Source organism: Schistocerca americana, chromosome 3, assembly GCF_021461395.2.
Source record: "Schistocerca americana isolate TAMUIC-IGC-003095 chromosome 3, iqSchAmer2.1, whole genome shotgun sequence".
NCBI lineage: Eukaryota > Metazoa > Arthropoda > Insecta > Orthoptera > Acrididae > Schistocerca > Schistocerca americana.
In genome coordinates this window covers 37806675-37821069 of record NC_060121.1, presented here as the reverse complement: position 1 = coordinate 37821069, position 14395 = coordinate 37806675, and positions in this window count along the sequence as shown.

Here is a 14395-nt window from a genome sequence, read left to right as displayed (position 1 = left end):
TGCGCTTGGCTTTTGTTGCATTATCAGAAATGGCGCAACTTGTGAAAATATTCCTAAAGTTCTTCTTCATGTGTGTAGGAGACTGGTAGATTTACTTACATGGTATAGTTACAAGCAGCAGCTATTCATTTTAACATATATTTAGAGGGGCTCGGCTACTTGTTTAGGTTATTAATCGCGTTACTCTTTTCCACGGGTTGAAAATTTTACCCGTATTCTCGGTATTACATCGGAAAAACCTAAGGATTGCATTCCATATAGGAAGAGTAAACAGTTACACCATACCTGTTACAAACTGATGACAAACGCCTAAGGGCATTATCTGATGATAACGTTATCTTTGTTCGTATCTTTGTGTGTTCATATCACGTCAGGCGGTAGTTTACAATTAATCCCCAAACTTTCTGTGGTTTTTACAAATTGTACTGAATTAAGTCTGTGATAATGAGCATGAATTACGGTTGCAGTTTGCAGGCTCATTACTAGTTCGACCGGTTGCAGGCAGTTCGGCAGAATTGTTGCTGTTTAATGAGGGAGTGGATAGTGGCTCATGTTTCACAGAACAAAGCGAATATTTAATTAATTCATTCGTTAATTCACATCTGTGTTCATTATCTGAAAACAATCGATGGATTTGTAGTTGATTAGGTCGCTGACACAATCAAAAAAATTTAGTGGTTAAATTTCTAGCTCTAGCGTGGCAGGTGTCATGTACAAACAAAATTGCTACAGAAATTGTGATGCCGCGATGCAGCCACAGCACAGCTTGTGGCCGTTACCTGCTGTCTGCAGCTTCCCTCCCAGCAGGCTGCTCAGGCTGGAAGGAGGGACGGAACACCTGCCGCACTACATCTGCACTCAATATCAGCGGGAGACTGTTACGCTTGTGGCAAGGTGTATTCTCCGTCCATCAGAAGAATTCATCTGACGTGATCAAACACAAACGCGATGATTGGTCAGAACACTGGTGTTGTTACGCTCTTGAAAGTAGGTCCTACTTATGTCTTAAATATATTATCAATAAATTACGTTAAATGATACTTTATGATATTCATACGTATTAACAGCCATAAACGTTTTTCTTAATTACGCTTTCGTTATGTAGCTTTTATTTCAAAAATCGTGTATAGTCACAGCCTCTGCACTTCTGTGCTCTGAGTGTGGTGCTGTTAATACGCAGTATGAAAATGGCGGAGGCTGCTTCCTGCTGCGTAGTGAAACACGCTTGTGGCCCCATGAGTGTGGGAGACGGTTAAAAAGTGACGAGAAATAGATGGTTATTAATGTTTCTCATAAATTTACAGAGATAATCGGCTTTGAAGTTTTCCGAGGCACTGCATTAGAGACAGTTGCAACAAGATGCAAGTTAACGCACAGCGGAATCGGTAGCATAGTAGATTGTTGTACTGCAGCACACGGTTTGCTGGTTCACATCCCGCCACAGTCAGTTTTTTTTTTCTCGTATAAATCGAATTACCTACATCTCGTAATTGTAAAATTCATCGTTGTTTCTTATGAATAACGCACGTCTTCTAGATTTTACTTACATATTGCACGCGAAATTCTTGTTTTAATTTAAAATATAAATTCTCATTTATCGATATTTTATGAAAGACTGTCAACAAAAATTGCTTAAATTAAGAAAACATAACAATTTAATTTTTTAGGGAAAAATTAAAAACTAAGTACTCATTATTTGGACTGTGTTCATTGTTTTATACCATAAATGTATCATAGAAACATGAAAAAGAATCATTTTCATTGCATCGAGCGCAACATATAAATGCTGTATTTTGACGTTTGCCACTGTGCCCTTAAATTATGAACCCAGCAAAACTAATCTGGAGCCAAGTTAAGGGATTTGGCCCGAGAAGTGACAAGACTGTTAACCTGTCAGACGTATTGGGTCTAACGCACGCAGCTTTTTCATGTTACCGCTGAACGTTGGCGGGGTATAGTGACGCATCGTAATAGAAGAAGAGAAAATGCGGCGCCTGGGTGACTTCGTGGATTTTGTTGTTGATCGACTCGTTATCAGCGTATCAGATGACAGTTCCAGTACTGAAATGTATTTCTCGAATTCGGATAAGGAAGGACCTACGGGATATCAGACGGCCGACTGTAATTAATACCTTCAGTGTCTTCAGTCTTCAACAGTACAGTGAAATCCCTGCAGTATACATTTGTATCACGCACGACTCGCTCAGAAAAATTACACTGTGTTTAAGTTAGGAACTTTCCTCACTCTTATTTGTGATTATAAGACTATGTCAAGTGAGAACGCGAGCATTTTATACTTTCCGTCTGATCACCTAAGTAGCGCACGGTGTCCTGCCGAATATTATTTCATTCTCATTAAAAATTAGATGACTTTCGAAGCTATATTGCTTCTTTGCCCCTCTTTTTTCACGTCTGGACTGCAACTGCTCACATCATCGCAGGCTACTTGGACCTCTGGTTTTCCATAGCTGTCCAAGTTTAATGCGCCGGTAAAGCCGCTGTCCCTGCTAGCTGACATCACAAAGGTGCTCGGGCTCACATGCGTTTCCTCTTCGTCGGAAACTCTTGGCTCAAACTCGTCCAGGGGTTGAACCACACGTGTCACATTACACGCTCTAAATTGGACACTTGTCATCATTTGGTTAAATTGTCTGGCTGATGGCAAGTTTGCGAAATACAAAGTTAACATAACATATAACATCAGTGATAATAATATCAGGAACTAAATTAATGACCCATAAATGATGTAGGCCACACAGTTGCGATTTGGTTAGAATAATGTTTATTCAGAAAGAAAACCAATACCGAAAGTGGTCGTATCTAGAGTTACTGTTACACTCGAGCGCACATACATTTGACGCAGTTCGACCATTCACAATCTCATCGCGAATTACAAGTCCATTTCCCCACCTCGTTAACTACGCGAAAAGTTAGAGCTCACACGGTGCGCGGCTGCTCACCGCTCGGAGACCAAGTCCCGCGATACCACACAACGCGAAATTTTCCAAGACGTTTCACTTCCTAGCTACCTAAAGACCCACCGTCCGCTTTATCGTCTCAGTCCGAACTGTCCACTTTGGTGTCTCCAGGCGCACTGTCCGCTTTCGCGTCTCAACCCGAACTCTCCCCTTTGATGCCTCGGCCAGAACTGTCCCTCTCTGCCCGTCTCGGGCCGCGTTTCCCACGCGCCGAACATCTTCGCTCAACTGACTAGCGCAGTTCCCTTTCCTGAAGCCATCCATCTGATTGGCTACAGCTTAGTCTACATTACTTCACGTTTTAGCATATTTAAATAATGAAATCTTGACCACTTTCACGTTATAAATAAAGTAACAATCCATTACATAATAAACGTTAAATCCTTTTACATAAAACCAATACAATTTCCTTCTTAACTTTGAATGTCACGGCCAGTAACCTTGCACCAATGTGCTTTCCGACTAATAAATAAAGAACAAAAGTAACTATTATGCACCAATTTGTACAACAAATATTCTATTACCTAATGATTCAATAAGGTCTCATGCTGCCATCGTTCAATGTGTTTTGTGTGGAGGAAACGATGATCTGATGCTTAACTTTAAATACTGATAGTTTAAATTTACAATATCTTTTAAACAAATAAAGTTACATAGTTGATATTTACAACGTTTGTCATTTTAATGATCCGCTTCTATATAAAATGTCGATCGTCAAGATCGACCACAGTGTTCAGATTTTAGCATTCAGGTCTTTGTTACAAAACTTGTTAATTTCACTTTAACAGTAAATCCTAAACTATTATAGATATGATCAATATTCAAGTTTTATTGGGATCACCATGAAAATTTGTGGAGGATGGAAGATTAAAATTACCTGTGGCTTGATTCCCTGCACTACTACAGAATTAAATAGTTTTCATAAATGTTTCCCTTTATGGCCGATCTTAGGTCCGCTATATTTAACACTGATGCGTCTACTTGGCCACAAAAACCTTCTACTGGGTTTCCCTATGACGTAGGTTCTCGTCTGTCTCACTCACACACTACAGCGCTTGGGCCTCAATAGACAATAGACGCCTGTGAGTTTCCCCATCTCGTGCTGAATCTGCGCCCTTTGTGGCATGCGATCCTGGACGACAGGGTTGTTTCACAATTCCTGTAGACTGACTCTTTCGGCCATATATTTAAAATGAGAGCGCAATGCTCGTTAACTCACATCCTGCACATTATTGCTCAATCTATGTGCTTGTAACACAACCTAAAACGTATTCTTATGATCGTAATGACTGTACTGGTCACAACTTAGCTTCCGCTCTACGTGAAACGAAATCCAATGAGATTCAAATAAACGCGGAAGAAGACATGGCGTAGTGGTTACATCAGGTTTATTGCTATGATTTCGCTAAGTCGCTCCTTGATGACTCCTTTGAAGGAACACAGCCGTTTCCTCTCCTACCCTTGCATCAAGAGCCGGCCGAAGTGGCCGTGCGGTTCTAGGCGCTGCAGTCTGGAACCGCGAGGCCGCTGCGGTCGCAGGTTCGAATCCTGCCTCGGGCATGGATGTGTGTGATGTCCTTAGGTTAGTTAGGTTTAACTAGTTCTAAGTTCTAGGGGACTAATGCTCAGAGCCATTTGAACCATTTGAACCTTGCATCAAGCCAAGCTTGTGCTCCGTCTCCGATGACCTCGATGTCGACTGTATGTTAAATACTAATCTTCCTTCGCGCGAGTAGGAGGTCTGCTTAAACCCGTCCCCCCACGTGGGTTGGTAGATGCTCGTGCAGTGTTCGCGGACAGGAGGAGAGAGGTACGTGGAGGATGTGTTGAGTATTGTGAACATTGAATAAATTTTGATATGATTCTTGAGTTTCTCCCGGCGTATTTGATAATCAAAATATCCACGGGTGTACTGCCGGTCTACAGTGTCCAACGGGCACAATATTTCGGCGATCATACACGTCGCCATCATCAGGTGAAGTGACGGACTGAGCTCTTGTGAGCGTGACGGTACGGAGATCCGCACGCCATGGCTGCTCAGGGGGAACTGGGTTCGGTCGCAGCGGCGGCAGATTTAAATACCCTCCGCCCGCGACGCACTCCCTCCGCCGGCGTGTACCAGATTCCGTGTCAATGTGGCATGTCGTATATTGGTCAGATGATGCGTACCATCGAGGATCGATGCCGTGAACACCAGAGGCACACTCGACTGGTGTATCCGAGCAATTCGGCGGTCGCTGAACATTGTTCGTCGGAAAATCACGCTATGGAGTATGAACGCACGAGGATTCTGGTACAGACGTCGAGATACTGGGACAGCGTTGTTAGGGAGGCCATCGAAATTCGCACCAATGACGACCTCATAAACCGTGACTGTGGCTATAATCATAGCAAGGCTTGGGAACCAGCGATTGGGTTAATCAAGAGTAAATCGAGCAAACGTATAGTTGTGACGACCACGGCGGACAGAGCCGTCACACCGACATCATCTCAGACGCCGTCGCAATCTGTTCCACCGAGCGACCGTGGCGCGGGGCGCGGACGGAGTGCGCCGCGGGCGGAGGGTATTTAAATCGGACGCCGCCGCGACCGAACCCAGTTCCCCCTGAGCAGCCATAGCGTACGGATCTCCGTACCGGCACGTTCACAGGAGCTCAGTCCGCCAGTTCACCTGATGATGGCGACATGTATGATCGCCGAAATATTGTGCCGGTTGGACACTGTAGACCGGCAGTACACCCGTGAATATTTTGATTAAATTTTGATATGCCATCACCGCTAAGATAATTTATTTATATAGGTGCCCGGTTTCGGCAATATCCTGCTGCCATTTTCGGATCTATGTTTACTTCATTAAATAATCTCCTCCTGACATTCATCACCACTTTACAAAGCGGTGATGAATGCGAGCACTCGTAATCGGCTCACTAATGTGTGGCTACGTAGCTGTTATGGACAGACACTGTATAGAACTACATACAGTACTGATGGAGGATATTATGTAATGGTGTAAACACAGATCCGAAGATGGTAACAAAGAGTCGCCGAAACTGGTCATCTATATGAATAAATGATTTTAGCCGTCTTGGTAGCTGAAAATTTATTCTGTGTTCGCAATAGTACAGGTCGCCCCCGCGCGGACGACGTCAGAAGTGTGTATGTTGTCCGTTGCTCACTCGACACTGATTCCTGAAACTTTCAAACTACCCTTCGGTGGGGCTGATTGACGTCTCCGTTCAAGCGTCTGTCTCTTCAAGCGTCTACCATTTCAGGTTTTTCAGATATCCCCTACGATCTCCAGTGTGACAAATAAACCTACGATGTTTCGTGATCTTCGTCTTTGCATAGCTTCCGTAGCTCCGTTACTCCTATTTGATACGGGCCCCACAAACGTGAGAAACACTCCAGAATGTGTTTTTCGACATCGTCATTGCCGTCGACTTGCAGCAAAAACAAAGACAGAATGGGCAACGGTGTCTAATAATGAGAATGACTTAAATGGAACATGGGTATTGCGCCCTCCAAAAGCACAAACCTACGGCTTTCTTTGTTGTTATCGCTACCAGAGAGAAACTGTCACCATTAGCAGGCTAACAGCAGGCCACATGGCTACCAGAAATACGAAACAACTGTTTTATTAAAACACTCTGCTGCTTGCGACTACTGTGCACCCGTTTTTGTTTTTGTTTTTTTTTTTTTTTTTTTTTGCTGCAGAGTGTAAAGGTTATAACAAACAACACACGTAAACAATACACAAATTTCTGAAAACTAAGGATTATTTCTAAGTTTTTTCACCAATCGGGCCTGGGATAAGCGACGACTGACTGGCGCTTCAGCGCGCGTGCGAAGTGAGGCAGCCACAGCTCGGGCCCCGCACGCTCTGTCGCGCCCGCCTGCCGCCACCACCGAACAACGGTGAAAGTTGCATTCCAAGCAGTGCTCACACCAGTCTCACATTCGAGGCATCTCCAGGTGCCGCTTGTCTCTGTTGTTGAAGGCAGGGCGTGTTGACACACACACACACACACACGTTTAACCATACTCAACTAAACAGCACGGCTCTCGTCTCGCCGCGAAACGTCTGCGTGACGACTCGCCATCTAAAACGTTCTCAACATTATTCTTACGTCACATCTCTTTGCAAAAAATAAGAGCCAAGTCGATCTCTCGGGAACTGTATAGTGTCCCAGAAACAGTTAACACTTGTTTTCTTCATGCCTCAGCTTGTATGAACGGCAATTCTTCCCATAACAGAAGCTGTTTACCAAAATATGGCCTAATCCAGTCTTCCTCCCGGAAATAATGTGATAGCCTTCCTGCTCGCAACATACGCAAATGTTCTCACCGCTCCTGTATCACATCACAGTCAATCGAGCATTCTCATTGGCTCTTATCGAATTTACCAGTCGAATTACTAACGCCGTCGCTATCGAAGCACCAACCACCTTTCCTTTCTGGGGCTCTCTCTCGTGATTTTTGCAAAGACTGCTAATTTGCACGGACACTTCCCTCAATCTATACACTGCCAACCTGCTCTTTCTTTCGACAGACGCTACACTCAATGATAATCAACTATTTTACAATGATCACAATTTTTCACAGTTGTGTACAGGTCATCAAATACAAACGATACTCGCAAGAATACTGGACCGTCAAACCAATCTCCAACCAGGGAATATATCACCGAGTACCGTCAATTTTCGCTGTACTTCTCGATATCAAGAGCCTCCCGATCGCTAACGCAACATAGTGCACACTGTAAATTATTTCTCCACAAACACCAAACTTACGGATGTGCAGCGTGCTGTAAACCATTAACTAACTAGCAACAAGTAGAGTAAACTGACATTCGCACTTTCGAATACCGAAGTCGGTCATCTAACAGATCCGAAAACATCAATCTTCTCTAGAAACCAACTATGGTCGTTCCCACGTCTAGAGAACAGGCAAACGAGTGTCCGACACACCACAATCCATATTCCCTCAACTAAATAAAGGCATCAAATGTGCAGAAGCAGTCGACCGAACAATTTAAGTGGGAGGGAATAACGCTCCACCGCAAACACGCCATCTTCTTAAAGTTACACTTGATCACGAAAGCAGCCCAGCACCTACTTAGTTGGCTATTCGGTCGTCTAGAACATGGTAAAGTTAACTATCATACATTCCTACACTCCAACAGGCCTCTGCATCCGTAAGACCGCTACCACTAACATGGGAGCACGAATCAATACCACCACAGACTTTGCATACACGAACACATTCTAGAAAACGTCTCACATATTTCTTCTATCACTATACTTACAATTAAATCTTACGATCTAGGTCTCAACTGAATGGTATTCGACAATGAGCGAAGTATTGGAAATACACTCTGTTGAAGGCAGTGGCTCTGGAAATACCTGTGCCCTCCTTAGCACTAGACATACTCTCTCCTTCGCTATCATAGTCCCCCAAGTCGAGTCCACACCTTCCCTACAATAGGGCATAATCTTCTCCTTTTCACAAACAGATATACTTTATAAACCTGATCATAAAATGTGGACATATCATACACCCGCCCGATGAATTTGGAAAGTTATTCGGCTAAGGAACGCAGTATGTGACCGGTATTTGCAACTTCCTCACGCCGCTAGATATTTATCCAGTATGTGTAACGTATTCTGTCTCGATGCAATGTCAGATGTTCCATTATACTTTCACTGAGTTAAAGGCGATGAGTCATTGAGAAGGCTCACAGCCACAAGTGAATCATATCTCGAAACGAGTCACCTTTCTTGAACCTATCTGCCACAGTAAAAATCCAACATGGTCTTAGTCAGTCCGTACACATCTTGGAACTGCTCCCATTTATACAGCTTTGCCCATGTGATCATACAATTTTTAGTCGGGACTGAGCAGAAGTCGAACAAAGCCATATCCACCACCTTCTGCAGCCCGTCTAGAAACAGAGCGAACTGAGTTGCTGCGACAGGATCGTGTTTTGACCATTGGGCGGAAATGCGCGCATTGTGGTGCGTTCCCAACCAAACTACATACAAGTATTACAGATCCATGTCCATTCAATCATCGTTATTCTCTACGTAGCCCCCCCCCCCCCCCCCCCTCTACCCAGAAGACAGGGAATTAACAACTGTAGAAGCTCAAATAACTTCATCCCATATAGACCTCACATAGACGCCATTACTCGCAGATCGACGAAAAGCTGCGTTGGGGGTCCAGCGCGGAGAGAGAAACAGAGGTTGAGAGAGAGAGAGAGAGAGAGAGAGAGAGAGAGTTCGCAATGCTTCCCAAAATAGCAGAGCATGCAGCCCTAACGACATACTTCGCCCCTCGCTGAATTTACCCCTCAAACTGCTGCTGCTACTGCTCCCTGTGTCGAACAAAGCTACTAAATACACACTTGATACACTACAGACAGTAGTTTAAAGTTTCATCACCTCTACTCTAGGAGAATGATCGTATCACACGTACAGGGCTATTACAAATGATTGAAGCGATTTCATAAATTCACTGTAGCTCCATACATTGACATATGGTCACGACACACTACAGATACGTAGAAAAACTCAAAGTTTTGTTCGGCTGAAGCCGCACTTCAGGTTTCTGCCGCCAGAGCGCTCGAGAGCGCAGTGAGACAAAATGGCGACAGGAGCCGAGAAAGCGTATGTCGTGCTTGAAATGCACTCACATCAGTCAATCAAAGCAGTGCAACGACACTTCAGGACGAAGTTCAACAAAGATCCACCAACCGCTAACTCCATTCGGCGATGGTATGCCGCAGTTTAGAGCTTCTGGATGCCTCTGTACGGGGAAATCAACGGGTCGGCCTGCAGTGAGCGAAGAAACGGTTGAACGCGTGCGGGCAAGTTTCATGCGTAGCCCGCGGAAGTCGACGAATAAAGCAAGCAGGGAGCTAAACGTACCACAGCAGCAGGTTTGGAAAATCTTACGGAAAAGGCTAAAGCAGAAGCATTTCTCAAACAGGAGATTGGAAAACCGATGGATCGGTCGTGGTCGAGATCATGATCAACAATTCATGTCATGGCCTCCACGCTCTCCCGACTTAACCCCATGCGATTTCTTTCTGTGGGGTTATGTGAAAGATTCAGTGCTTAAACCTCCTCTACCAAAACACGTGCCAGAACTGCGAGCTCGAATCAACGATGCTTTCGAACTCATTGATGGGGACATGCTGCGCCGAGTGTGGGAGGAACTTGATTATCGGCTTGATGTCTGCCGAATCACTAAAGGGGCACATATCGAACATTTGTGAATGCCTAAAAAAACTTTTTGAGTTTTTGTATGTGTGTGCAAAGCATTGTGAAAATATCTCAAATAATAAAGTTATTGTAGAGCTGTGAAATCGCTTCAATCATTTGTAATAACCTTGTATTATACTGCAAATGGCAAGAAACGCCCACTGTGGCCTTGTTTAATTGTTTGAAACACTGTTTTATAACGAGCTTTGTACAGTGACAAGCATTCTTTTTTTTCTGTCACGACTTAGACCTCTATATCACATTCTAAACTGGCATTGAGACACTCTGATCCACGACCTCTCACAGAAAACTAGACATCACACTATGTAAATCATATTCTTACTGCGGATAGCATAACACTGAATTATTTTTAAATAAAACACACTTACAGCATAAGGAAACTAGAAGACTTTGGCAGCGTTATGGAGAGTTTCCAAACTACCGTGCGGAAGTCTTTCATGTCCTCTACATTTAAGTTCATATGTCGCCGCGACGGAACAGATGATGGCTCGGCATTCCATTTCGAGTTATTCGTAATTCTGCACTCATATACGCGATCGCTGTTTAGCTGCTAGCAACCCCCAGAAGTAGTCTCCCACCCACAAAACTTCTCCCCAACTCAAACAAGCTATCTCACTCAATCATTATATGGTAACCGATGCGCAGATGTTGTGGAAAAGACCCCTTCGATGTACTGTAATATTAAGCAACAGACTTGATAGTGCGAAGAATTTTACACTAAGTTCAGCACCGGCCATTGATGTGACAGCATGGCCCCCAATTTCAGTATCACAGCTAAACAGCTCTTTTTACATCACTTTGCGAGCATGATTGGGGATGTGGGTGGATTACAGTGCAGTATGCTTGCAACAATTTTCTTAGGTTGGTAGCGGAAGCGCAAGTGACGTTTCTTTACTTTCAGAATTCAAACTTGGTGCTGGTTCCTAGGAGGAAGTGGCGATCGGGTGGCTGAGGTTAGTACAAGTGTCCCTTCTTTCCAACAATTTTCTTAGGTTGGTTAAGAAAGCGCAAGCGCCCTTTCTTTACTGCCAGAATTCAAACTTGACGCTGGTTCCTAGGAAAAGATGGCAGTCTGGCCTTGAAAGTAGTTGAAATTAGATAGTTGAAAGGCTTTTCATACTTATATGAAACTGTAAATTGAATTATTTAATATGATTAAATTGAAATGCAATTATGTAGTTAGGCAACTGATAGCTTAGATGTGCGATGTGGGTGTTAGCATGTTTACAGAGGACTATGTCCGGCACGTGTATGGAGGTTGCGATCTAGGGTGTGTGACATAAGTGGTTGGACACCCGCGGGGAAATGGCGTGGCGCATGTCTGGTTATAATTCGTGCACAAGACAGAGAGAGAGAGAGTGAGAGAAAGAGAGCAGACGATGTTGAGTCAGATAACTTAGCGAGAGCTATCTTTGTCGAGCACGCCACATGTTGGACCAGCGGTTGTGTGACATCAGGGCAGATTCCACTCTCCAGCAAACAACTTTGGCGCCAAGCATGATCTTTGTCCGCGACGAAACCACGGGGTTGATCGCTAACTGACCGTTGCGAATTTGGGGAAGATTCCACTCTCAGTCGAACAATTTTGGCGCGAAACGTGTGGGAGGGACGAATACACGTGGTGAACGGACAACCTTCCGTTGTGACGTCAGAATCGGCAGGTTCGAATGAGCAAAACACGTTTACGCCACTGGACCCGCGCGGTCTTAGCGACCACTGGACCATTGGTGTGTGTTAGTTGATTACATAGTCTTTGTGATTTTTCTGCGATAATATTTAATTCCTTACGATGTCAGTTTTGTTATATTTGCGAAGTCCTTCCATATTACATTTCACGTTACGTGGCGTACCGCCACAATGGATGACATTGCGAGGGTTACAGCGCGCAGCGAACTTCAAAACCAATTTTCTCGAAACCCAAGGCCCGTCGCTAAAAAAGCGGATCGCCTCATACTCAGGGCATGGGCCTCTACAACATATCCTAGACCCATCAAAATTCGTTCTTTACACTTGTGATGGTCCCCTTGTGAGTGTCATTTGGTGCATTCTGATTTACTGCAGCACAACAATGTTCGTTGGCTAAGTAAGGGTCAAGTTTTTGGCAAATAAAAGAAGTAGTAACCGTCTGACAGGTCGGGTACACAAGAAGCAAGGAAGCATCTGGAGTTCCTAGCAAACGAACGCGATATACTATCTGTGGCTCTCCTGGAAAACATTCTGAAATATTCAATTGCGCTCAATACTAAACGACAAGGAAGCAGGAAGTTAATACGGAATCTGATATAACGTATCTTCTTTCGATGAAAAGCTGGATATCTTTCAAAAGACATTGCTAGTATAGAATTTATTCACATTCCAAGAAGTCTTGAATATGAAAAAGACATTGAACTATTTTCAAATTTTTTATCTGATCTTCAGAATAGACAGATTCCAAGACTTAGCAGAGAGAGGGAGAAGTTGTCGATTTTTAAAATCGCCTATTGAAGTTTTTCTAGTGGCGGAATGGACTGATGAGCCTGCGTAGTTGTTCCGGCTGTCAAAGCCTTTACTCCAAATAGAGATAAAAGACTTGCAGGAAGATATCTCCTTGCAAACGTATGAAACTGAATCTGCCGAAGAATTTTGAAGTAAACGTGTCCCAGAAAACTATGAAAATTGAAAAAGAAAATAGCCATTTACCTGGCTACAATGTTTCGCTGCACATATATTTGTGAAACTTCATTCTCAAAAACAAAATTTTTGAAGACCAGTACCGCTCTATGTTGAAGACCGTAAATGTAATTGCTACCATTCAGTTTTACACTGTTGTGTCCACCTATTGCGTTTTATATTATTTTGTGAAAGAAAATTAAAATGAAAATTAGTAAGGAATATGAGTTTGTTTTTTGGACGTGGATAAAAATTTCCAAAAGTATGCGGACCTCACCTACTTGCCGAGCCCTGGTCTGGACCTTCCCAGACGCGGATTTTAACACGTAAGTATAGAGAAGAGCCCACTTTGGACCGAAACTTTAAACACGTGGGTAAAGGGGAAAAAGTAATTCCCCCCCCCCCCCGTGGAACAGAAAGAGAAAAGAAGACACTGTAAGTGAGAGAGGAGGCAGTGGGAGGGAGACATATGCGTGACAGGGACGCGCTAAGTATGCAGCGGGCAGTGCAGCGTTACGCTTACCGAATTTTTTCAAACTGGTGCATCCTTGAGACCCCGGTTCGCGATGTACGTCTAGCGGTTACAGAGGTCAAGGATCACACTTTATTAATAATTATAGTACAAAGTAATGTCTCCAGTTAATATTACATTCTCAGCAAGTACACCAAGTCCTTTCATCCATACATGTATTTTTTCATCATTACTCACTTTTCTACAAGAGCGTGTATACAATGTAAATGGCATATTATTATAAACATAACTAGGTCTGCTTTGAGTCTTCGGGGCAATTCCACAATGCCAAGTCTTGTAGGCGATGACATCTCTGTCGGCGAAAGAGTCAAGTCCAGGGAGGGAGGCGTTTTCACGACGAACGACGGCTAGCGTAAACCAACCACTACCAGAATTTCCAGTAGTGACGTCCAGAGTAAAATTAACTCTACAGCCACGGTCCATTTAATATAACTGCTTGGGCTGTTCCACCCACTGCACGCTGAGCGCCTAGCCATAATTATTAACCATAAATGGGTTCCGGGTAAAAGTATTTAGACTGTTCTGTGTTAACAGACCGCAATATGTTCGTATGGAAGGATTTTAGGTGGCGTAGGCAGACTGAGGCTTGAGGCAGCTGGTTCCCCGCTGTTGTGTCAGAATCTTTTAAAGAGTAACATGTTCGCCTTGACATTTTCTTGCTTCGACAGCAGCATTTTTTGCCGCTGCGCTTCCCCAGTATCCTGCCACGGAAAAGTGTCGCGAAGGTAGGTCTGTTAACGAAGTCCAAAAGAGAGCGTTGGTGATGAGTAGGACAACGTTCAAAATGACTCGTTGATGGCTAGAGGAAGACTCTGCATTCAAACAGCGCCAGTAATTCCAATGAGACAACGGTATTACGGAGTCCCGCATGCATATTTATAGTTACCGTAGCGCGAATTGAAATTTAATCGTTGGCGGTTTACACAGCACTTACGCGCTATTCTGATGTGCCA